This window comes from Helianthus annuus, chromosome 12 (assembly GCF_002127325.2).
Source record: "Helianthus annuus cultivar XRQ/B chromosome 12, HanXRQr2.0-SUNRISE, whole genome shotgun sequence".
NCBI classification, from domain to species: domain Eukaryota; kingdom Viridiplantae; phylum Streptophyta; class Magnoliopsida; order Asterales; family Asteraceae; genus Helianthus; species Helianthus annuus.
In genome coordinates, this window is record NC_035444.2 from 15,239,307 (window position 1) to 15,258,552 (window position 19,246).

The 19,246-nt window shown below is 34.9% G+C and overlaps 2 long non-coding RNA genes across 38 annotated transcripts; one reads left to right on the top strand and one right to left on the bottom strand.

Moving 5' to 3' along the window:
- Nucleotides 1-5,868: 5,868 nt before the first annotated feature.
- Nucleotides 5,869-11,391, bottom strand: LOC110894226. Of its 37 annotated transcripts, none has more exons than XR_004874518.1 (15): nucleotides 11,263-11,389; nucleotides 10,875-11,112; nucleotides 10,686-10,750; nucleotides 10,505-10,567; nucleotides 9,682-9,923; nucleotides 9,476-9,544; nucleotides 9,261-9,383; nucleotides 9,086-9,150; nucleotides 8,878-8,998; nucleotides 8,554-8,686; nucleotides 8,114-8,468; nucleotides 7,590-7,656; nucleotides 7,074-7,141; nucleotides 6,802-6,934; nucleotides 5,869-6,714 (listed from the first exon to the last, which is right to left on the bottom strand). It is a non-coding gene; the product is annotated as an uncharacterized LOC110894226 (long non-coding RNA). The 37 variants fall into 37 exon arrangements; XR_004874511.1 differs by having other exon boundaries at nucleotides 6,802-6,966; XR_004874517.1 differs by having other exon boundaries at nucleotides 10,875-11,184; nucleotides 11,263-11,359.
- Nucleotides 11,392-15,929: 4,538 nt separating this feature from the next.
- LOC118484808 lies at nucleotides 15,930-19,022 on the top strand. The gene is made up of 7 exons (XR_004874524.1): nucleotides 15,930-15,976; nucleotides 16,317-16,433; nucleotides 16,688-16,812; nucleotides 17,102-17,204; nucleotides 17,618-17,853; nucleotides 18,715-18,779; nucleotides 18,976-19,022. It is a non-coding gene; the product is annotated as an uncharacterized LOC118484808 (long non-coding RNA).
- The last annotated feature ends 224 nt before the right edge of the window (nucleotides 19,023-19,246 follow it).

The window sequence follows — 19,246 nt, forward strand, 5'->3', positions numbered from 1 at the left end:
GTTCTATTAGTTTTGGACCTTTGAAATCTCAATTTTGTCAATCGTGCGTCTTTGGTAAACATATTAAATTGCCGTTTATGGATTCAATTAATTTCACTTCTTTGCCATTTGACATTGTTCACAGTGATCTTTGGACCTCCCCTATTTTAAGTAGCGGAGATCACCGTTATTACATATTATTCCTTGACGATTTTACTAATTTCTTATGGACTTACCCAATCGGTAATAAATCACAAGTTTTCTCAATGTTCACTACTTTCTCTAATTTCATTGCCACACAATTTGAACGCAAAATTAAACATTTTCAATGTGACAACGGAAAAGAGTATGCTAACTTCCAATTTAAACAACTTTGCAACCAACATGGCATGCATTTTCGGTTCTCATGCCCTCATACTTCGTCTCAAAATGGCAAAGCCGAACGCAAAATTAGATCTATTAATAACATCATCCGCACCCTTCTTGCTCACTCCCACCTACCAAACACCTACTGGCATCACGCTCTTGAAGTTGCCACTTACCTTCTTAACATTCTTCCCAGCAAACTCCTAAACTACCATTCTCCCACCCAACGCCTCTACCTCTGCCGCCCGTCCTATGACCACTTACGCGTGTTTGGTTGTTTGTGTTACCCGCTTATACCTTATACAACCATTCACAAACTTGAGCATCGTTCCATGCCTTGTGTATTTCTCGGTTATCCTCCTAATAACCGTGGATACAAGTGTCTTGATCTAGCCACCAATAAAATCCTTATCAACCGTCATGTCATTTTTGACGAATCAACCTTCCCCTTCGCCAATCGACCAAAACCCTCCCTTCACACTTACGAATTCCTTACCAACCCACTCCATCCACTCTACTGGCCTCACACCGTCCCTTCTACTTCCCTCAACCCAAACCCCCTTAACGCCCCTACTACACCTCGTGGACCAACCTCAACTGCCCAACCTTCCAGCCCCCTTCCACCTCACGACCCACCCCACTTCTCTACTTCCAACCAAACTACACCTTCCCACTCCCATCCCACTTCACAACTCGCTCCTTCCAGACCGAATTCACCCGATCCTTCTGTCCTCAGAACATATTCTAGGCGTCCTCGACTTCCTAACACTGCTCCTCCCCCCACACCTCCCGTTCCTCATACTCAACTGCTTATACCTAATGCTACTTCACCACCACCTCCACCTCCCCCTCCACCACCAACCCGTACCATACGTACACGCTCTATGGACGGGATCTCTAAACCCAAACAACCCTTTAACCTTCATACTTCCCTTATCACTCCCATCCCGAAATCCCCCAAAGAAGCTCTGTCCACTACGGAATGGCACAATGCCATGATTGCTGAATTTAATGCTCTTATTAAAAATAAGACGTGGGAATTAGTCCCACGTACGCCTGACATGAATGTTATTCGTAGTATGTGGTTATTTAGGCATAAATTTAGGTCTGATGGTTCGTTAGAGAGGTATAAGGCTCGGTTGGTGTGTGATGGAAGCACTCAACAGATCGGCATTGATTGTGGTGAGACATTCAGTCCAGTTGTTAAGCCTGCCACTATTCGGACTGTTTTGACTCTTGCCTTATCTCAGAAGTGGCCCATTCATCAGTTGGACGTCACCAACGCGTTTCTTCATGGGAATTTGAGTGAAACTGTCTATATGTATCAACCCATGGGGTTTCCGCATCGTCATTTCCCAGATTATGTGTGTCGTCTAAGGAAATCTTTATATGGGTTAAAACAGGCTCCCCGAGCTTGGTATCAACGTTTTACAGATTTTGTGTTAACCATCGGGTTTCAACAGAGTAAGTGTGACAACTCCCTTTTTATTTATTTTCATGGTCATGACGTTGCATACTTACTGATTTACGTTGATGATATCATTCTCACCCCTTCTAATGAAACATTACGGGTTGATATTATGGCACGGCTTGCCGCTGAATTTGACATGAAAGATCTCGGTCCCTTGAGTCATTTTTTAGGCATTCACGTGACTCGCCAACACAACCGCATGTTTTTATCTCAACAATCCTATACTAAGGACATCATTGAACGTGCGGGAATGCATTCTTGCAAGCCGGTTGCCACTCCGGTTGATACTAAGTCCAAGCTCAGCGCCACATCTAGTCCTATTTTTGAGGATCCTACACTTTACCGCAGTCTTGCAGGTGCTCTTCAGTACCTAACTTTCACTAGACCTGACATCAGTTATGCTGTTCAGCAGGTGTGCATGCATATGCACGCACCCCGTATGGATCATTGGAATGCATTAAAACGCATTATACGGTATCTCCAGGGCACTTCTTCTCTTGGTCTGACACTAGGTTCTTTCACAGACTTCTCGTTACGCGCATACACTGATGCTGATTGGGCTGGATGTCCTGACACTCGTCGCTCAACTTCGGGTTACTGTGTCTATTTGGGTCCTAATCTATTATCTTGGTCATCTAAACGTCAGGCAGTGGTCTCTCGGTCTAGTGCAGAGGCTGAATACCGGGGTGTGGCAAATGTAGTTGCCGAATTATGTTGGCTTCGTAATCTTCTTCTAGAGCTGCATAAACCCTTACCAAAGGCCAGCCTAGTTTATTGTGATAACATTAGTGCGGTGTATCTTTCAGGTAATCCGGTTCAGCACCAACGCACTAAGCACATTGAGCTCGACATTCATTTTGTTCGTGATCTAGTGCAACGAGGTACCGTTCGTGTTCTTCATGTTCCCTCACGTTATCAGATTGCAGACATCTTCACCAAAGGTCTCCCACAGATTCTGTTTGATGATTTTCGATCCAGTCTCAGTATTCGGCCTCCTCTCGCTTCGACTGCGGGGGTGTAATAGATTAGATATATTTAGAGATAAATATTGTATCAATATTATATTCAAATTAGAATATATATCTCCCAAAAATATGGAGAAGTCTTGTAATATATATAGGATGTCGATGGAATGAGAAGGCAAGAAAACAATTATTCTCTATCAATACATCATTTTTTGGTTAAAAATTGTGTCTTTTGAATGTCACGAATGAACTTTGACTACATTAAGAAGGTTATGCAGAGCATCTATTTTGAATGTTGTTGTGCTTTTTTGAATTTTATTTAATTAGATGGAGGTAGAGGTGTGGTGTGGTGTGGTGGACGGAGGTAATGTGACGGTGTGGTGGATCGAGATGGAGGCGGTGGTGTGTGGCGGATTTGAATGGTTCTAGTGCAAACAGTTTATAGAGAGAGTTTAGAAAGAGAGGGCATGGATTAAAGAGCAAAACATATTTGTTACACAAATAGTCCTTAATACAGTAAAAAGACGAATCTACCCTCATGTGCAATGCACATGACTGGATTTAACTGAAAATTTTAACGAGGTTAGTGCTAAAGGACCTACGGTGTAATGAGTTTTACAAATAAAGGATTGTAAGTGTAATTATTGAAGTTAAAGATCATTCATTGCGATTCGATAAAAAATAAAGGACGAAAAATGTAATTTACCCTTGATTTTGACTTGTTTGATTTTCAATAATATTAATATATTTGGCTCGTTACATACTAGCTAGTCCATATGATTCGTCTATAGATTCAGCTGATATGTACAATGTTGTTTTTGGTTTAGAATTTTGGTTCAAGTAATAACTAGGTTATCACCCGTGAATACTCACGGGTTGGATATTTATATTTTATTAAACAATTGTATATATACTTTTAAAAATGAATAATGTGTGAAACTTCCATTTTTATCACCCGTAGTTGAACAAAAACTGTCTATATTTTATACAAACAACATCACATATCATATATTTTATAAAATGTACGATATGTGACGATAAACGTTATCACCCGTGAACTTCCTTTTTCATAGTATACCAATAATTAGAGTAGCGTGTTAGACGTTAGACGTTAGTCAACATTATTTTGAATTAGTTTTTAAAATTTAAATACTATATTTAATTATTTATTTATGGATTGATAAGTATTTGAATATGAATTAGAATGTTATGTTTAGGATTCGTTTATAGATTTAAACATATACATTTAAACAATAAAAATCCTACAACAATATTCCAGTCACTAAGCCTACAATAACTAATCAAATTTCACGAAGTAATCAAATTTCAAAATGAATAAACTGAACCGGTTTTATGAAGTAAATAAAATGATCTTATCAAGACAAACAAAACAAACTTGATCTTATTTGTTTATATGATTATTAATATAATGTTAAATTATTAGAACCCTAATTTCTTGCTTAACATGTGATACACGTCATTCTCAAGTACAAACAAATGTTTTATTATTATTTTCTAAATAACATGGGTCTACCTTATAGTTATTGAATTTTGAAAATACAAAAATCAAACTCTTATTTGATCAAAGTTGGAGATGCTTATAATCATTTTAAACTTCTAAATGAAAATCCACCATATACATTAAAAGTACATATTACATTAAAATATACTAAAATATATGGTCATTTGGTAAGTTTGTTGGAGTTTTGAAAGCCTTATACATATACGCATAGTTTAAACAACGATATCGTATATAGTAAAATGACATGGATGGTAAAGCATAAAGAATATTGAAAAACATTACAGAAATAGACATGTGAAAAAGTGGTTCTTATAAGTAGAGTGATGGAAGTCGAAAGCGGATACAAATACTTCAACCTCAAAGCATATAACTTTAAAATTTAAGATTAGAATTCAATACCACTATTTAACTGAATCGGAAACAAAGGTCAGCCGACATTCCCAAAAGGTGTTTCAGCTCTCAATACTACCCTGGTTTCCTAACACTCCCGTTCCACTTTGACCTAACCAACTGCAAATATAGTAAAACATCGATATTAGAGCGAAAGTTAAAACATTATCTTCATTATCACCATTGATATAAATATTATGATTTTATACACGTTAAAACACATAGGAATATATTAGAGTACATAAACTTTGAAATAAAAGAAAGTTCCATTACTTACGTAAATATTAAATTAAAATGAATCGAAAAAAATGAATAAAAAAATCACAAATCATTAAATACGTAAATAGATGATAAAATATATAAACTGATGATAAGTATGAATTGTCACGCATTTTTTAAATTATTGATTAACACATATGTAAAATATCAATTTTACTGTATATGAAATTAGACGGTTCGTCTGAGAATTTACATATATGTAAATAGTGTGTGAGTTGAAAAGTAAAGGATTAGCATGAAATTTACATACATATATTTCTAATCAACTGGTCTTAGAAATATATAATTCAACCAATACAATATAGAATTTTCAAGTAATACTTTAAGCATGACACATGCATATGGATGAGCTCGGTACCAAACCTTTACCCATATCGAAAATACAAATATCGAAAATTCTAAAAAATAGATACTGAGACCAAAAATACCCGGTACGATATGGTTCGGTACCTGTACGCATCAGTATTTGAAGGTAAAACCAGTAACATGCCATACATGTACTGAAAACCTCAAATGTCAGCACTAAATCGGTACCGAAAATATTTCGGTTTGGAAAATTCAGCACCGGTTCCAGACCGATACGCAGTACCATTTGCTCATCCCTACATATGAATATAGACATCATGGCATTGCTTTATTGGGCTATCGTTTGTAATTGAAATTTCTAAGACCAGTAGATTAGGAAAGAAATATTGAAACCATGCTAAAAAACGTATGATGTTACTGTAACTCAGGAATAGAATAATGATAATATACAAAGAGTAACATTACTGAATATAAATATAAGTTAAACTTGAGCTATAGGTACGTTTATAACTTATTTATATCAATATATCATCCTAAAATTAAGAATGTTTGTTTTGATTAAAATTATTTTTTAAGATTTTCTTTTGAAAAGCCCAACAAACAAAGAATATTATAAAACAAAAATCAGCAAGCAGCTAGCCAAAGTACACCAATATAAAAAAAATACCAACAAAGCCAAAGGCCCACCCCACCAAAAAAACCAACAGTAGAATTAACAACTATACATAACTATCAACCCTGAAGCTACTCCACTAATCCCAGGGAACTAAATTAAGTCCAATGCCAAATCCACAAAAAGCTCATGATCTTAAACTCATGCACGATACTCGTGATGCAAATCGACCCTTGGTTAAAGACCTTGTTCCGCATCTTCCACAAACTCCACATGGTAACTAAAAAGATCCCATATAACTTTCTTCTTCTTGGCGGATCCCAGCACATATTTATGAAGGTCAAGCAAATGGGATAGGTCTGCAGCAAAAGAGATATGAAGCTTACCCCACTGGGCAATAACCTGGCAGACTGTTTGTGCAAAGGCGCATGACAGTAAGATGTACTCATTTCATTGAGATCGCCATAGAACACACACCATAAAAGGGGGGACATTGATGTTTCGTCACTGCAGCGAAACGAAAGTCGGAAGCTTTTCCATTACTGCCCTCCAAGCCACCAAACCCACCTTCTTAGAGGCCTAACTATTCCACCAAAACTTGCATACTACTGCTAGCCGACCTGCCTCTTTCAAGACATTTTTGAGACTCTTGACCGTAAAGCATCCTGGCCCATCCAGACCCTAAGTCCATCGATCCACCGATTCGCTTATAGCTACAGAATCCAAAACCGCCACCATTTGCTGCAGCTCTGATCTTTCAACGTCCGACGCCGGGGCTCGGCACCATTCAAATTCTTTCAGTGCACATAAAGCTGTGGTTTCTCTATTAAAGGATGAAATAGTATTTCTTATTAGCGTATGAAGTATGCAACATATGAGAAGAAATTCTAAGTACATGGTATTTAAATACTTGTTAGATCCAGATCCAACATAAATGCTTCCAAAAGTTCGACGACCTATAAGCTTTCCCTTTTTCCATCGGCTTTGTTTTGGTGTCTCCGCCACCACATCGACTTTGTTCTGAAACTGTGATTCTTTGTTTTCTGTATTCCTTTAACGGTTTAGGCTACGTAAGCTGAAATGTTCATGATAAAGTGCATATATGGGATAAAAAAGGTTGGACTTCATTCCATTTTATTTATTAAAATGTTAATGAAAATATAAAGATGTTTGTGGGATTACCTCCGGTCAATATAGCAATGTCACCAAAGGCTGGAGCATTAACAACTGCTACCTTCAGTATCCATAATCTAGTAAATCACTGGAAAAAATCAATACTAAACCTTATATTACTAAAAAAATACTTTTATTTTCAAATATAGTTTTCTAGAGGTAGATCCAATCTCCAAACCATAACAAAAAATAATGTAATTATCATTTGTTCTATCTGGATGATTATAGCAACATGTGAACCAAACTTGCAACTAAATCATATGTTGACAGGCAATTTATCATTTTTTATTCTATTTCTTGAGGGGATAACATAATAATAAGTTGTCAATGTACTAACATGCTAGTTTTCACGTAATGAAGTTAATTCAAGAATTCATTCTTCAATTATATTATAAGTACATATCTTCCCATATTATTTTTATATTTTAGTACACAATTCGTCATTGCAATTGATTAACCACCGCCTTCCAAGGAGATCAACTTGACGTATACCAAATAAACGAAGCTAAAGAGTGGGAACCAAACCTGAAATATTTTTGTTTGGTATACACTATGTGGAAAATTGAGAAAATCCCTTGAGCTTCGAAGTAGCCTGAAAATTGGGCAAAACGTAAAACATTGTAAAAAAAAAGAATTATTTGTTTTTTTAAAAAAGAAATCTACAACCATGTCACTTTTTTCTTTTTGTATTGCTACGTGTGTTTAGATGCATCCACCTTTGCAACTGCATCCACACCTCAGCGTTTTACACATTACATTTCAAGTGCGTAAAAACCACACACAACTCTTATTATTGTGTACCAAACACTACGTACGCTTCAAGTTGTTACCAAGATTTTTTGATTGTGTAGTTCAAAAACACTATGTTTAACCTAAGTGAAATACCTAATATCAATTAACCCTAAATCTTTAACCATTCAGTCGAAACACAAACTTCGCATAAACTCAACAAATCAACTGATTAACAACTTATAATCACAACGTATCAAATCAACAAAAATCGCAAACAAACCAACAACAATAATAATTAAACGGTAAATTAAACTCACGAAAGTCAAAAATGAAACCAGAGAAGCCACAGCGCCAGCAGCCATGCCACCATGTCTACGCCACTGCCAACGCCACCGCCACCGCCACTGCACCATCTAGGGTCACCAGAATCCTAGCCATCACGGCTGAAACCCTAATTGCCGGAGCACACCTGCGATGATCGTGGTCGGCAACTGCAACACTTAGCCTCTGGGGAGAGGTTTTGCGAGGCAGTGAAACGGTTGTTGGGTGTTCTCTGTGGTTTTGGTGTGAAGAAAGCTACCAGGCTGTGGCACGTGCTTAATTTGGTCCCAACAACCTCCAATACGTCGTCTCCCTAGCCCTGCCGAACCACCTTCCGCCGCCATCCGGTTCCTAACCAAAAATATGAACGTATATAAATGATAAAAAGATCAAAGGCCTTTAGTTTACAAATTTAATGATCAAAATATAAACATACCTATTGCTTTCTTCCTTCAAATTACGATTAAGGGTTTTTTGAATGTGAAAAGACAAATGCGTATGCCGTAAAGGTATTATAGATTGGATTAGAGCCGGGAATAAGATAGGTGCTAAAAAATACCCGTTCAAAACTGAAACCGAAAAAAAAACATTTTAGAAAATAAAACCAAAACACCACTTCGTGAATATTAACATTATGTTTGTTATCCACATATCCATGTCATTTTTCTAGCAAACGAAGTAATCATATAATCTTTCAAACCTGTAATCATTTTAACATTAACTCCAAGATTCAAAGCCCTTTGAATCATGTTAAACCTACCATGACGTGGAGGAACAAAGTGTGGCATTAGCCCAACGAACTGTCATGGTCCTTCATGACTCTCTTTAGGCCCCTAGGACTCTCTTTAGGCCCTTGTGGAACTTCCTATCTTCACAAAAAGCTGTAAATAAAAGAAAAATTATCAAATCCTAAAAACAAATAAAAGAAAATTACCAAAGCAATCTTTTGTATATAAAAAAAATCTTACACCAAGTCACCTTTACATCCGGTCTGCAAATTTATCAATGACAGCATGAACTCAACGTTCTATATCTGATTTGTTATGTGCAAAATTCAAAACCACAATCAATATTCACCACAAAAATCTCAAAACAAAAACATAATTTATAGAAAAAGAATAAAAAAGATCATGTAAGAAGTACAGAAATCCGTTGATGGCCTGCTAAAGAAGACAAAAAATGTTGACCCTCCTTTCATAGCCATCACAGACAAAGACAAATCATCGAACACCTTGAGTGCAAACATCTACGCCATTCCTGTCAAAACTATATAAAAAAACTCACACACTCTTAACCCACAATCAATCTAGAAGACGTATAAGCATGTCAGATAACAAAATCAAGAAACGAAACATTACCTTAACGGAGGTTGTCCGTTACATGTGTGAGATGAAAAATTACACCTTTCTGTGCCTCACTCATTAGTCCTAAAAAATTCAAAAGAACGAAAAAAAAAATTCAAATCACAAAAAATCAGCTCATCCTAAATTAACAGTTGGCTTTAATTACGAATAATCAAACATAATCAACTGATCCACATCTGGTAAGAGATGAAAAATTAGACCTTTCTGTGCCTCGCATTGAGCTCCTTGGAGACGTCAGCCTTCTCGTTCATATTTGCCGATATGAAGAATCAACAGCTGTCGGCGTTGAGATCTCGCTGTTTCATCGAAAAATCAAGAAATTAAACATTACCTTCACAGAGGTCATAGGAGGCTCGGAGCAGTTATTCAGATTGGGTAGACGGACAGATTGGAAAGATTTTTTAATCAATCTGCCATAATTCAGCTCGGCTTGTGAACAACCCTAAATCAAACAACAAAAACATGTAATCAATTCCTTGATGAGAGAAATAAGAATCCTTGTTCTTCCTGATGTTATTTAGATTTGCATCAGGTTCATCATAGTAAGGCCTGCTCCAAAGAAGCTAACATAAAAACACTACACAGTTTGTCTTTTTCAAGGTCCGGTTTCCTTTGAGCCAATTCATCATGTGTTTGAACTTTAAAATTAGGTAAGTACATAAAGAGGATTTTCAAACCGGTGGCAATCGTGGACCAGAAACTAACAGAAGGACGATTTGTTTGAAGTAAGGGTTTGCAACGCATGTGTGATATTAGCAAATCCAAATCAAATTCGCAATTCAACTAACCAATTAACTAACCATCAACATGAAATACAAACAAATCAACAGTTGAATCACAAAAACTCATTTAGATGCCTGGAGTCATAGGCAATCAGAGCTCAGAATATCTTCAACTTTTGAAATCAGGGCTCAAAGCCCAGCAAAGAACTTGAAAGAACAACTCTCTTCAATCCTTTTGTCATGCCTAAATTGAAAACTGACCTCCTTCGAGAGACCAACATCAAGCCCAAAAGTCACCTACCTTGCGTTTGCGGAAACCGCCACACAACGTGGTTTGGTAACACCAACAATTCCACTTCGACTACTGCGGATCAAAAACACGGACCGATTAGCCAACAATAATCAAATTCAAAATGACATTATTTACATGAAATCTAAATAAAAGCACATATCTAAATTAAATAGGTTTATCAACACATAACCATTCCTATTAAAGCCATTATTTCCAGTTTTGTAGTAGATTTCGTCCCAGTAGTAACTATCTTCTCTGTAATTGAAAAACAACTTTTTGTTAAAAAATAATTAAATCTTAAAAATCAAAATAATGAAGAAACCCAAGCAAAAAAAAACTTAAAACGAAAGGAATACTGGTGAAGAATAAACAACTGAACCTCAAATATGAAGAATAAAGAACACCAATGATTTACGAATCCAAAAACGTCAACGGTTTAATGAATTAACTACACGAAGAAACCCTTTTCGCCGTCATCTTTTTCTCTTCAGATCTGAAAAAACGGAAAAATGATTAACTGGCAAAGGGTTAAGATTAGCACTTACACAATTGATCGATGAATAAGGATTCATTTTCATCTTGTCTTGCATCTTCAGATATGTCATTAACATCAAGCCCTAACATCCATGGCACCAATCTTTAGTATTATTACATAAAGGTTTATAATACATAGCGACCTGTGTTGAATCCTGAATTGGAAACGAATAAATGATGCGTCTAAATCGTTGAACAATAAAAATCACAAAGGAATGAAACTAAAAACATACCTTCTATTATCGTTGAACAATGGAAAAGAAAAAGAAGAGCAGAGTATTTTGGGATCTAGGGTTTCAGGAAGGTGAGGATGTAATACGTTGTGTGTATGAGAAAGAGAATATATACTATCCGAATTTGAGAGATGGGTGACCCGAATCAAATCCGGATCCCGCCTCTTTTTTCATGGAATCGTGATTGTAGAAAGCAAAATGGGATTTCCCTCCTAAATCAAATTGCCACATCAGCCTAGATGGCCAAATACAAATGCCACATAGCCCAAATCCATCTCATTTATATATATATATAGATATAGATTCAAGTTGTCTTTTCATACATGCATACACATATACATACTATAGTTAGAGCTTACAAACAATTGAATAACAAGCTTGTTACCATCAAATAAATATATTGATTTACCAGCCAACAAAATATGAGGACATGAAACATTTTCTTTTTGAACGGCTAAGGACATAAAACATTATTTCACACAAGACTAAGAATAAGGCACTTTAAACATAGGGATGATAGTGGCTCGAGTATGGACGGAGTTTTGAAAATCTCAGTTCCATAGTCGGTAAGAAAAATATGTCGCATACATGGCGCTTACCTGTTAATCAATATTCATCTGATTCATGGGTACCGAATATACATGTTTATCGTCATATGTGATAATAAAAACACGATCTTAAAACTCCTTTGAAAACCTGAGTTGGAATACTAAATATAATCAATTACATTTCTAACAGTTATATAATATTTTTAAGTTAATAACATGTTCATAATACTATTTATAATATTCTTTACGGTTATATATCAGATCAATATATTCTGAATATATTCTGCTTCGATACATATATTTGTGTCTGGGTTTTGAGGCATATATCACTTAATACCATATTCTTCTAGGGATGGCAAAAATACCCGAGTCCGACGGGTATACCTGAAATCCGACACAAATGGGACGGGTATACTCGATATCTGACGGGTATTTGGCCGGGTATGAGTTTAGTTTTAAAAATTTTCACGGGTATGGGTTGGGTATGGGATTAGGTGATACCCGACCCGATTACCCGAAACCACATACCCGTTTACCCAAACTATATACCCGAGGTTTTTAATCTATATTTTTATTTTTCATTAACCCTTATCTATTAGTGATTTATTTTAGTATGTTCATAATATGAAAAAATAAATTTTCTTTTAGCATATGTATTTGATGATAGTATTTATATTTTGTATGTTGTGAAGTATATACATATATGTGTATAAATATTATAAAGTTATAATTAATTTATACTAAAACTTATATGTATATAATGTATATTTTAATTTATAATAGTTGTTGCATAAATAAAATTATATAATAATTATAATAGTAAAATATGTATTTGGAAATCTCAATGTATATTTTTTAACAAACTAATGGGTATACCCGATACCCGCGGGTATACCCGGTACCCGATGAGTAATTTCCCGACATATACCCGACGGCTATTGGATCGGGCATGGAACACGATTTTACAACCAGGTATGAGTATGGGATTACCAATATCCGATCCGAACTCAACCCATTACCATCCCTATATTCTTCACAAACCCACGATATTTTAAAACCAATATCATACCCGGTTTAAAATAGAACTCAAATGTTTCAGATATTCTTGCTAGGTTTTGATTCATTTGTTATCTCTATTTAAGAATATGGAATATGATTACAAGTATTTATTTTTTTATCATATGTAAGAAAAAAGTTGTTTTTAATGAAATTCTTATGTAACATTCGGCTTCTTGTACCAGCAAAATTGTCCACTTTACTATAAGGAGCTTACATATTTGTTTATGGTTGTCCAAGTGGAAACTTTTCAGAAGATCACTCATACTGCTCCCCCTCAAGCACGCTTAACCGTGGAGTTCTGATAAGATCCACAATTTCGCCCAAAACACGTTAGTAATATTTGAGGTGGGGCATGTGTTTTGAACCCAACGTCTCTATTGTCCACAACCGATGCGTGATTTGCCTAAGGTGTTATACCATGTCACGGTCATGATGTATATAGTGGGTTCAACCTAATTAGATATGTGTATATAACTTATTTGTCCTAAAAATTTACGACGAAAAATTTGAAAACCTTTATTTGACATTTAAGGGAAATTTTCGTGTTGTTGTTGCCATCGTTGTTGTTTTATGTGGGTTATTTAGATCTAAACTTCTCATATAATGGTGCGATGTGTGTCCTAAGTTATAGATGATATCTTTTAGAGCATTCACCATTTAAATCTTTATCTTTATCTTCATATTCAACGTTTGAATTATTTTCTATATAATCTCCATATTTATCTCTACAACTTAGAGTTTTATGAATAATAATTCTCCAAATATATTGATTCACTATTAATCATCTCTACAAATGTTTGTAAGTATCTAAGAAAGAGAACATATAATAAGATAAATGTATGTGGGTAAAATAGAGATAGTGATAGCGAATGTGATATGGTAGACTAAATGAAACTTAGAGATACATTTAGGGGTCGTTTGATTCACAAAATATTTTTTTAGGGAATTGAAATCACCTGAAAAACTGGAATTTGTAGGATAATTAATTCTGTCAAAAATAACGAAAGTGTAGATAGTAAATGAGATGAATGAATTAGAACGTTAGAAAATCAAAAAGAAGAAATTACCCTTTTCCTCTTTTAACGCCACTTTTCCATTTTCTTTAACCTAATCTCCATTTTCATGTTCTTTGGTGTATCCATAACTTTTTTTCCTGCATATACATTTTCTTGAATATTTAATGGGAGATGAATGCTTCCATTTTCATGTCCTCCAGTGTGTCCCATCAAGCCCTCACTAACTAAACCTTCGCGTTCTTTTCTATTTAATTGATCTAATGTTCTTTGTTCATCACCGTTAAAATGAAATTGTGTTCCAAATATATATTCCAATCCTGGAATCTCAATCGATCAAACAAACACATTTCTATTGAATGATAGATCAATCGGTTATCTGGGTATGAACGGACATTTTTATAGCAACCGTTTTCAAATTTCTCATGTTTGTATTGATAGTTGGTTTTCTCCTGTGATAGCTGAGTTGGTAGGTGTTGATTCCATCAAGAGTTTGATGACTTTGATTATTGATTAGGTCCTATGATGAAAAAGAAGTCCATAGGATATGAAGGATATGGGGGCTCTTTTGTCATTTTGAAACATTCCAATGAAAGGATTTGCAAAAGGCGAGTTAATATTCACACACCACTTCCTCTGTCTCTCTCTATACATACATATATATATATATATATATATAGGGTAATGATAGTGTAAAAAGTGCTCAAAGTGTGAGAAGTGTGAGAAGTTATAACACTATATATAATACTATATAACACCATATAAACACCGTATAAGAATATGTAACACCATATAATACCATATAACAATATGTAACACTATATATCATTATATAACAAATATAACACTATACATCTATCATAGACATGCTATCAGACAACCTATAGTGTTATATTTGTTATATAATGATATATAGTGTTACATAGTGTTATATGGTATTATATGTTGTTACATATTGTTATACGGTATTTATATGGTGTTATATAGTATTATATATAGTGCTATAATACACTTCTCACACTTTGAGCACTTTTTACAGGATCCTCTACCTATATATATATATATATATATATATATATATATATAGAGAGAGAGAGAGAGAGAGAGAGAGAAATAAAGTAAAAGGAGGTGTGAAAATAAGATATCGGGTGTGAGAATGATGGAAGCATTTACAAAATTCCATGAGCTATGGAAAGAATTCCAATTCAAATTACTTTCCATGCTAACCAAACATGACTTTTAATGGAATTAATTCTAATTCCACTATGAATTCCATCATTCATTGAACCAAACAACACATAGAGGAGAAATGTGATATTTAGTTAAACTATAGAAACTGAGATAAATATTCTATTGTGCATACATCGAAGCAAATTGAATTTGAATAATTTAAACTGTGACGTATTTAACAATATGATATTAGAAAATAGACTCTGTGAGCTTACTAAGTATTAATTGAATAATTTAAACTGTGACGTATTTAATAGTAATATACGTTATATTCTCCACTCTAAAAGCCCAAACAAATCTAACAAAATTAGAGTCACATAATAGTATTAATACACGATTCATGAAACATGTTTTTTGAATAATAGCTCTAGTTAGCGCTTTTTATAATGCCCTACAATATATATGAATCAAACGTTGTACATATTAGAAGATTGATTTTGATAATCCAAACGATGACTTATTGACAAATAATAATAACCTATATGGGTAAATTGATTGGTGACACTCCTAACTTTTACTTTTATTGTCATGAACCAAATATAGTTGAGACTAAAAGTATAATTTATGAGAACCTTGGACTAAAATCGTAATATAACATTATCATATGGACCATCTGTATAAATAACTCTTCATTTTTAATTATCGAGTAATGCAAAATTATTATTAATATCTGTTAATAGCTCAACTGAATGAACAGTTGAACCTGCTAGCCACTCACCTAGGTGGCTGGTTGATAACACGACCCCGATAAGCTTCGAGGTGGCGGGTGATGATGTTTGTTGTGTTGGAGGTGGCGGTGGTCGGTAAATGGTGAACATGGAGGTTGCAGAAGTTGAAAAGCCTACAAAGATGGGTGAAAGAATGGTCTGTTTACCTTTCTTTTCAATTTTGTTCTTTACCGATTACTTTTATGTTCGTTTCAACCTCAGATTTCTTGTATATAAATTTGATAAAAAAAATAATACATTTGATAGAAGTTTATTTTCAATGTCTTTTACAAATCATATTATAAACATTACGTCAATGTAAAAACATGATATTTTGTTTTTTATCCCAAACTACTAAAATTTGAAATGAAATTATGATTTGAAGTACAGAGGAAGCATGTGGTCTGTATTGTTGTGCTTTTGTATAAATTTATTTTATTAGCTGTGTTTAAATTGTTGTTATTTTGGGGTATAATGTTATGACTTTGATGAATTAGAGCATGGCTTTCTGATGGTGGTGGAAAGATTTTTGGGTGTTTTGGATCGAAAGAAGTGGCGTTGACAACAGTCAGCGTTTGCGAAACAATCGAGGCGGATGATTTTGAACTAACTTGGTACCTATTTCGTTTTCCCTCACAAGATACTTTCATAGCTTGCTTTGTTCTTACACATGTTTTTTTATGAAAAGACTTTTGAGGTTGTATGGCAGGGTTCTAGGTCTCTTGGTTCATCTTCACAGGTAAAAGTGTACACAAGAACCAAATGTAGTGCTTGTGAACATGGATACATTGTATATAAATTGTTGGTTTATGGGACTCATTAATGCTTTTCTCATGAATGCTTTTCTCATGAATGCTTTTAAATGAAGGCTACACCACAAGCAAATAACTTATCAGATGAAGAGATAGTTGCTATAACAAAAAGAACTCAAGATGGTGGCACGGAGGTTGTGGTGGCATAGGCTGGAAAGGGTTCAGCTACACTCTCAATGGCGTAAGTCCTAACTGATTTTTATTTCTATTCGTTGCTACCTGTTTGTTTATTGAGTCTTATTCTGCTTAAGACTTAAGTGTGAGTTGCAAACCCATGTGTATTATAGTGTGCTTTTGTTCTCTTATTGAACTTGCAGCAGCAAACTAGATAATTATTTTGCTAAAGTTGTTGCATCTTAGCCAATATATGTTGTTATTTTTTCTTACCTTCACGCTGGACCTTTCTATTTTGGAATACGAAATCGACAGCATGAACTTCAGAAAGTGTCGATTTTTTGTTTGTATCACAGGAACAATATTTACTGATGCATGTTTGAAAGGACTTAATGGGTCCCATATGTTATGGAAAGCTCATTTGTGCAATCAAATGTAACCGAACTACCATTATCTAAGGTACTTTCAATACTATTCTTTCTTTGTTTATTGGTATACTTATGAAAGTCAACATACTCCTTTCTCATAAGTCGATCGTGCATGAATATCTGTCATTGAGAATCCTAAGCAGTATCTTACACCCAAATCTCTTGGGTTCTTAGACTAATCAAAACCACAGATCATCACGTGCTTCTCAGTTAAAATAGGCGCATAATTTATATCCATCAACCTGGCTACAACATGTTGACCCGACAACCTGTTTATATATCTGGTGTACTCAGGTCATACGGATACATATCTGGTTTATCGTTCAAATTTTCGATACGATTAGGTAAACAGATCGTGTTCAGGTTGGGTTGAACCCGTCACAAATTGCCACCCCAATGTTGATGAATACTTAACTAATTATCATAAAATGATTTTCTTTTCAGCAAGCCCGTGGAACCCGATTGGCTGTATGATTGTCTAGCCAATTCTGGCATCATCAGGATCACCAGATCCGAGTGGCAAGAACCCTTCTAATAGCCAGACAGGTCCCACCATTGCCGAAAAAAGTTGTTTATAATCCTCTGGTTCTCATACCACCAAGGGTTCTGCCCTTGCTTCATGATTTAGCTCAACATATGGCGCATGCTGGTCACACTTAGCAGTCTTTGATAATTTACAGGTAAAAAGAACTATCTTTAATGATGCTTTTTTTTAAATAGTTATTGGTAAAGGCATTAAAATGGCACGTCAAGTAGTTTGGCTGATAACATGTCAAATGGGGTTGGGTCACAACTGGAATTTTTTGGTACAAAGCAAAACAGGTGAGGGTGTTCTTATTTGGTATAGGTTGACACGCTTTCTGTTTGAAAATTTCAACGTTTTCTAATAAATGGTTGGTGTGTCAAATAGATATACAAAGCCTCTTTTGTATTTAAAAAATAATCTTTCTTTTTTGGAATTAAGGGAATGGTTATTGATAGAGGTATAAAAATGGACAGGTCACGATAGATTGAGAAATTGGTTAAAACGGCTTTAGGTTGAACAGTCAAACCGAGTAGCATTTTGGTATGAGTCGATATGGATAGGGGTTGGCTCAACTCCTTTCTTTCCCAAAAAAAATACTTCAACTATTAATCAATAGTTAGTATGCTAAGTTTACTTACAAAAAAGGGTTGGCGGGTTCAACCTGACCTGAACCCAAAAAATCTAGACGAACTCGAACACAACCCGAACCTAAAAATCATGTCATACATATGAACCCAAACACGACCAGAATATTAACGGTTGATCCAAACCCTCCCCGTTTAACTCGAATTTTATTATTTTTTTAATTCTATTTTTTTTCCAGAAAATTAATATATTAAAATAAAATTGATCCTCGTTTGCCTTTCAAACAAAAAAATTCTATGAATGTGTTCGGTTTTTGGGGTTCCCAGATACGTGTTGATTGTTGAACTAGAAGATTTGAGAACCGGGTTAAAAGTCGTCTGAACTATACTCAATGTATAATACCTCTATTAAATCGCCTTTACATGTGCAGGTAGCCCAAGCCTGCCCCAGTTTAACCCGTACAAAAATATCTGCTATGCCCTGAACCAGTTTTAGGTAAATTAATTCTAGATAAAGAACTTGAACACAATACTTTGATTTCATGATCTGCAGAGGTCATTACTTGGGAATATAGCTCATTTCAATCTAAGGGTTTTGATTTTCTAAAGTATAATAATTAAGTTTTACCTGGGTTATATATAATTTGTGATAACATGGTATTGAATCTGTAAATTGTGTGATGACGTCACAGAGGAATGTATTGAGGCCCAACAAATACTCTCTCCATGCACCAAATATATATGATATTCGGTACACTTATCCTTTGGTTGCCTCATGTACAAGTAATTTTATTCAACATTTGATATAGTTCTAATGCATGCTCATTGAATTTGAGGACTTTTTATCTTTTCTCTATAACTAATAATTCAATATTCTTAACTGTTATAGGTCATTTGTAAAGAAAACTGGAACTCCACAACAAGGTGTAAATGATCCGAAGTTGAGGTTACACCACTGTCGAC